An 8,414-nucleotide genomic window follows, 5' to 3' on the forward strand; every position below is an offset into this window, starting at 1 on the left:
AGGAGCTTAGGTTCTCATAGACACAAGTCATTCAGAGTGAACATGTAGCCTTGCTCAGGTGCTACTTTGAGTGGTTGTCTTTTTTTGGCACTTAGACATGTGCCAATGTTTGTGTATGAAAGGGAAATCACTCTATTACCTTTGGAAGTTATTGGCACAGTGTAGGAATGATTCATAATAATAATAGTTATTATTATTATTATTATTATAGCTAGCACTTATGTACAGCTTTAAAATATATAAAACACTTTATAAATATTGTCTCATTTTATCTACACAACAATGCTGAGAGGTAGGTGATATTATATCCCCATTTTATAGAAAAGAGACTGAGACAGGTAACAGGTGAGTGACTTGCCCAGGGTAAGTTACTGTTTGAGCCTAGGTTGGATTTTTCTGAGTCAGTTCAGTGCTTTATCCACTGCATCACCCAGCAGCCTGGCTGACCTTTTATTGGTGGGCGTGAAAGCTATCTAATTATTTCCAAACTGATAGTGTTAAAATATATTAAATTCCATCTCTTGTTTTTAATTCATTTTAAAAAAAATTGGACACCTGTTTACTTGTTCTTTAAAGTATAAATCAGGGGCAGCTAGGTGGCACAGTAGAGCACTGGCCCTGGAGTCAGGAGGACTTGAGTTCAAATCTGGCCTCAGACACATAATACTTCCTATCTGGGTGACTCTGGGCAAGTCACTTAACTAACCCCAATTGCCTCACTAAAATATATATACATACATACATACATACATACATATATATATATATATCTATATATAATATAATATATATATATATATATTATATATATATATATATATATATATATATATATATATATATATATATATATATTATATATATATATATATGACTTGCCCAGGGTCACACAGGTAGTAAGTATCTGAAGCCAGATTTGAAATCAGGAAGATGAGTCTTCCTGCCACTAGGGCTACTATTTTACCCACTGAGCCACCTAGCTGCCCTGTTCAGTTCATCAATTATCATTTAATTTTGTTTGTTTATTATTATTATTATTTTTTAGGCTATTGGCTAAGTGACTTGCCTGGGGTCACACAGCTAGTAAGTGTCAAGTGTTTGGTCTGAGGCAGGATTTGAACTTAGGTCCTTCGGACTTCAGGGCCGGTGCTGTATGCACTGTGCTACCTAGCTGCCCCAATTATCATTTAATTTTGTCATTCCTTCTAGCTACTATCTTGTTCTTGATCCATGGACCCAACCAGTTTCTTCTGTTTCTTCTATTGAAGAAGCTGCCCCTTCAAAAGCAGATTGACATCTTCTATGTGGCTTACAGTCTTAGGTAGACACCACAGGTTTAGTGACTTTCCCAAGTTCCCTCATAGCCCAGTATGTATTAAAGGCAAGACTTGAACCCAAGTCTTCCTAATTCTCTGGCTACCTCTCTATCCACTCTATCACATCTTTTGTATAATCAGAATTATTTTTTAAATGTAATTTTATATAATTCAGAGTTGGAAGGGACCTTAGTGACCATCTCATCCAACCTATAACAAGAAACAAGTAATCATCCAGCCTTTACATGAAGACACCCTTGGATGGAGGATCCACTGCCTCTAAAGGTAGCCCATTCTTCTTGCAGATAGCTCTAATCATTAGGAAGTTTTTACTGATATTAATCCTGAAGTTGCCTCTTCCACAGATCGCTTCTAGTTCTGGCCCCTGGGATGAAACAGAATAAGTTTGCATTCCTTTCATGTACCCACCCATCAAATATTTAAGTATAGCTATCACATTCCCCTTAATCTTCCTTTTTTTTTTGTCTAAACACCCACAATTCCTTCATTTGACAGGCATATAGTACGAACTGAAGGGAATTCACTATTCTTGTTATTTTCTTTTGTACACTCTCCAGCTTCTTAATGTCCCTCTCCAGCTTCTCAAAATCATTCTAAAATGAGCTGCTCCCAAATGGACACAAATTCTGTGGATGTGGTCTAACCACAGAAGAATATAGTGAGACTCTTGCCTTCTTCACTGTAGACATTAAATCTTTATGAGTACAGCCTAGCCTTACATTAGTTACTTGGGCCACCACTTATTTCTTGTCTTTCTCCTGCTCAAACATCAATAGCTGATTAATATTGAACATCCATACTACCATCATTTTACTTATTCAATAGATTAGTCATACCTCAGCAGAAAATTGGGTCCACTCTTAGGCACCATATTTTGGGACACATCCAGAGTATGACAACTTCAATGGTAAAGAGACTTTAGTTCACGCCATACACAGATCAATGAAGGAAATTAGGGCATTTAGCCTGGACAAGAAAAGACTTTGAGGGAACCTGATAACTATCTTCTTTATTTGGCTTCAGAAAACAAAATATAGAGCAATAAGGGAAAATTTCAAAAAGACAAATTTCAGCTTGATGCAAGAAAAACTTCCTAACATTTAGAGCCCTCCAAAGTACAGTAGGCTGCCTTAGAAGGTAGGGGATTCCCATTACTGGAAGTTCATATAATATAATTCTTTTTCAGATATGGATTAGTGTCTAAGTGCCTGCTGAGGATCCTTCAACTGTGAAATTCTATAATTCTGTTAAAAAAAAGATCAAAGCGCAAATAGTGTTGTTAAAATACGTAAACATCAGGAGCAGATGAAGAGTTTCATTTCCTCACTTTCTGTATTTCCCAGAAAGTCTAGCTTCCTTGGATTCCCATTAATAATTCCAAACATCCCAGTAATAATTTTGGAATACCACATAATTTCTAAAATATACAACTGCTACCTCCATTTTAAAAATTCACTTCCTCCTTTAAATTCTTCAAATTGATTTCTGGGCACATTTGTAATATGAAATGGCTCTCTTGAAGGTCCTTAAATCCAAAGATCCTTTCTCCATCTCCATTCTATTATTCTCTTTGACCTTTCTGTTGCATTTGCCATTCTTAGTCATTTCCTCCTTAAAGTCATTCCTTGGTTTTTATGACATGATAGTATCTTAGCTCATCTTGTGGTTTTCCACCAATTCTTGTTCTACCACTTCTACACCTCCTTTTTTTTTTCTTTCTGCCTTCTAACTGTATTCCTCAGAATGAACTTCAGGTCCTCTTTTCATCTTTCTTTAAACTCTTCCTCAGAGAACTTATCCATTCTCATTGCTATAAATTTTACCTCTATGTAGAGTACTCTAAAATTTCAATTTTCTGCTCTGAGCTCAGCCCTCCATTTACAACTTACTACTAGGTATATTCACATGGCTGAGAACTCACATCACTTCAAAGTCAACATATTTAAAGAAAGACTCCTCATCTTCCAGAGGCAAACAGGGCACTCATCAGAAAGATGTTGAGTTACTGGATTTCTTTATGTTAATCTTTGCCTTCTCCAGGCTATCTTGTATATTCTTAATAAATTAATCTTTAGGTATGATTTTTTAAAAAAAATCCTAGATAGTATTTTTTTCAATTTACATATAAAGATAGTTTTAGACATTCATTTTTGTAAAATTTTGAGTTCCAAATTTTTCTCCCTCCTCTCCCTCCTCCCCAAGACAACAAGCGATCTGATATAGGCTATACATGTACAGTCATGTTGAACATATTTCCACATTAGTTGCATTTTGAAAGAAGAATCATAACAAAAGGGAAAAACCATGAGAAAGAAAAAACAAAAAAAAAGGAGAGGAAGGGAATAGTATGCTTCAATCTGCATTCAGACTCCATAGTTCTTTCTCTGGATGTGGTTAGCATTTTCTATCACACACTTTTGGAATTGTTGTGGATTATTGTATTGTGCTCTATGATAGAGCTAAGTCTATCACAGCTAACAATGTTACTGTTGCCATGTACACTGTTCTCCTGGTTCTGTTCACTTCATTCAACATCAATTCATATAAGTCTTTCCAGGTTTTTCTGAAATCTGCCTGCTCATCATTTCTTATAGCACAATAATATTCCATTACATTCATATACCATAACTTGTTTAGCCATTCCCCAATCTATGGGCATCCCCTCAATTTCCAATTCTTTCCCACGACAAAAACAGCTGGTATTGCTGGCTCAAAGGGTAGGCACAGTATTATAGCCCTTTGGATGTAGTTCCAAATTGCTCTTAAGAATGGTTGAATCAGTTCACAACTCGACCAATAACGCATTAATGTCCCAATTTTCCCATATTTTCTCCAACATCTATCATTTTCCTTTTCTGTCATATTAGTCAATCTGATAGGTGTGAAGAGGTACCTCAGTTATTTTAATTTGCATTTCTCTAAACAATAGTGATTTAGAACATTTTTATAAGACTATAGATAGCTTTATTTTTTCCTCTGAAAACTTCCTGTTTATTTATCAATTATCAGTTATCAGTTGGAGAATGATTTGTATTCTTATAAATTTGACTCAGTTCTCTATATATTTTAGAAATGAGGCCTTTATCAGAAACACTGACTTTAAAAACTGTTTCTCTGTGTTCTGCTTTCCTTCTAACCTTGGTTGCATTGGTTTTGTTTGTGCAAAAACTTTTCAATTTAATGCAATCAAAATTATCTATTTTGCATTTCATAGTGTTCTCTATCTCTTGTTTGGTCATAAATTCTTCCCTTTTCCATAGATCTGACAGGTAAACTATTCCTTGCTTTCCTAATTTGCTTATGGTATCTTCCCTTATGTTTAAATCATGTACCAATTTCAACCTTATGTTGGTATAGGGTATGAGATGTTGGTCTATGCCTAGTTTCTGCCATACTGTTTTCCAGTTTTCTCAGAAATTTTTGTCAAATAGTGAACTCTTATTCCAGAAGCTGGAGGCTTTGGGTTTATCAAACAGGAGATTACTATAGTCTTTGACTACTGAGTCTTATGCTCCTTGCCTATTCTACTGATCCACTACTCTAATTCTTAGCCAGTACCTAATAGTTTTGATGATTGCCATTTTATAATATAGTTTTAGATTTGGTACAGCTAGGACACCCTCCTTTACATTTTTCCCATTAATTCCCTTGACTTTTTTGACCTTTTGTTCTTCCAAATGAACGTTATTTTTTCTAGGTCTATGAAATAATTTCTGGTAGTTTGATTGGTATGGCACTGAATAAGTAAATTGATTTAGGTAGAATTGTCATTTTTAATATATTAGCTCAGACTACCCATGAGCATTTGATATTTTTCCAATTGTTTTGATCTGACATTATTTGTGTGAAAAGTGTTTTGTAGTTGTATTCACATAGTTTCTGGATTTGTCTTGGCAGGTATTTTATATTGTCCACAGTTACTTTAAATTTAATTCTTCTTTCTGTCTCTTGCTGCTGGGATTTGTTGGTACTAACATAGAAAAGTTGATGATTACAGGCTTATTTTATATCCTGCAACTTTGCTAAAGTTGTTGTTTCAAGTAGTTTTTTAATTGATTCTCTAGGATTCTGTAAGTATACTATCATATCATCTGCAGAGTGATAGTTTTGTTCCTTCATTGCCTATTCTAATTCCTTCAATTTCTTTTTCTTCCCTTATTGCTAAAGTTAACATTTCTATTAATAGTGGTGATAATATTGAATAATAGTGGTGATAATGGGCATTCTTGTTTCACCCTTGATCTTACTGGGAATGCTTCTAGCTTATCCCCATCACATTTAATGTTTGGTGATGGTTTTTAAATAGATACTGATTATAATTTTAAGGAAAATTTTATTTCTATGCTGTCTAGTGTTTTTAATAGGAATGGGTGCTGTATTTTACCAAAAGCTTTTTCTGCATCTATTGAGATAATGATATACTTTCTGTCAGTTTTGTCATTGATATGGTCAATTATTCTGAGTTTTCCTAATACTGAACCAGCCCTGCATTCCTGTTATAAATCCCACCTGGTCATAATGTATTATCCTGGAGATAAATTGCTGTAATATCTTTACTAATATTTTATTTACAATTTTTGTATCAATATCCATTAGGGAAATAGGCTATAATTTTCCTTCTCTGTTTTGGCTCCTCCTGGTTTAGGTATCAGCACCATATTTATGTCAAAAGGAACTTGGTAGGACTACTTCTTCACCTATTTTTCCAAATAGTTTATATAGCATTGGAATTAATTGTTCTCTAAGTGTTTGATAGAATTCACTTGTAGATCATCTGGTCCTAGAGATTTGTCTTAGGGAGTGCATTAATGGCTTGTTCAATTTCTTTGTCTAAAATGGGGTTAAGTATTTTATTTCCTCTTTTGGTAATCTGAGTAATTCATGTTTTTGTCAATATTCATCCATTTCACTTAGATTTAGTGTGATTTTTATCACATTACTCATATGCTCAAAAACCAAAATTTTTCCCAATTTCCTAACATATCAAACCTAAGCTTTATTGCTGAACTTTTGAGGCCCTCTATAAATCAACCCCATCCTACCAATCCAACCTTTGATCCCATTGCTCTCCCACCTCTGGTTGAGTTAGGTCAGGCTGTTGTACCTCAGTGTTTTTATTAACATTGTTCCAATTGTACAAGTCGTACTCCTTCTTCTACACTTGACTCAATTCTCCGATCTTCTCTGTAAAACTTCCCCTGATTATTCCATCCTTTATTGATTTTCCCTTATGTGAATTCTTTTGGCACTCATGGTCTGTACCACATAGTTTGGCAGTTAATCATATGCTATCTCTTACTGCTCAAGATGCTCGTGGTAATTATTCTCATTAGCAGATTATAAACTCCCTGAGGGGATGAATCTTATACATTTATATCACCATAGTACCTAATTCAGCCATTGATCAATAGTGCAATGCATTTGTTTAATTGGCAACTGGAGAATTTCTTCTCTGCACTAAATGCTTGAGATTATTCTTTTATTGACTCCTATTTTACTGGAATCCTTACTAGAAGCAATTGGAAATCTTTTTTTAATGGGTCTGCCTGGCCTAGGGATGCCAAAAAGTAGATCTAGATGGTTATCAATGTCTACAGAATAGCATGCTTTTTGTATTTATCCCCATATTGACCTGGGAATAATATAAAGATTTATGAAATTCAAAATTTTAAAAATTGTTTTCTTTAGCTAATTTAAGTAGAACCTGAAAATGGATGAAGCTAACAAGGAAAAACTCAAACATTCAATTCTTTCAATATCTATCCCTCATTTGTTTACAACTTAAACATTTAAGCAATTTACAGATTAGGATTATCATTTGATTCTTGAACTGACAACTATAATATGTGTACTATTCCTGGAAGAAATAGAACTGTTCATTAGCAATTCTCAATGCCACAAGAGCTCTAATGTAACATTCATTTTGCTTCATGGCTTGAGTTAGAAAAGCACAAAACTTGAATCAAGATTGAGTATGTACAATATGAGGAAATGGGACAGAGAAACATAAAGTTTGGTCAATTTGATTTCAAATTCTTTGAGAATAATAAGACTGATGCTGGGTTCCTAAATATAGGTCTATCATACAGACAAGCTATGGTGAATGAGATCAACCAAATTTTATAGGATGACCCAATTCAGACATACAAGTTAAAACTAGAAACATATTAGTACTTTCTTTTTCCTGTGGTGCATGTCTTTTGTGGCAATCACAATGCTGCACAAAATCAAAAGATTTAAAAATTTTAAAATTATTAGGAGATAAATTGTGTTTTTCTCATTTCCTTTTTGCCTTTTGTGTGAGTTCAAATCTGGTTTTACTGATCAAAAATAGACCTTGTTAACATATCAGTCTCTAAATTCATATAGCACTTATCATCTTTACCATGCAATTTAGTACCTAACAATCAGCTTCTTGTATTAATCTCTTATTTCATTATGTATTATTCTTCTTGGCAAATTGCAAGCCCTTGAGTTCAGGGTATGTATTTCACATTTCCGTAGCCCTATAGTGAACAATAGTGTATAATTTTCTGCTGTCTAAATATGACTGTAGTCTTTGCTTTAGTGAAAATATGGAAGACAATAGAGGAAGTTTATTGTAGATAGTCAATAGGACTTCTCCATATCATAACCTGAGAAAAAACAGAACTTTGAATAAGAGCACCATGTTTCAGACAACACAAACATAAGGGATCTCCTCCCCCTCAAAGTTCATTTTGTATAATTTGTTCCTTCCAGAACTCATTGTACACCAACACTACCATGTTTTGCCTTGAACTTTCTTCCAACCAATGACCTTTCCATTCACATAGCAGCCCTGTCCTCTGAAGCAAGGAGTCAAAACTTTGTTTCAGCCATCAAATTCTTACCTACTCATTTACAGAGAAAATTGAAGTGATAGTTTTAAAAAGAAGAAATGTACTTTCCACAGCCATGTGTAAGAATAATTTAATCCCTAATAATACAAGATGTACAAATTAAAACAATCCTGAGGTTTCCTCTCACACCAATAAGGATAGTAAAAGATGAAAATGATAAACACAGAGGGTCTATAGAAAGAAAACACCAATGAAC

Source organism: Phascolarctos cinereus, unplaced genomic scaffold (genome assembly GCF_003287225.1).
Source record: "Phascolarctos cinereus isolate Bilbo 61053 unplaced genomic scaffold, phaCin_HiC Scaffold_726;HRSCAF=1367, whole genome shotgun sequence".
NCBI lineage: Eukaryota > Metazoa > Chordata > Mammalia > Diprotodontia > Phascolarctidae > Phascolarctos > Phascolarctos cinereus.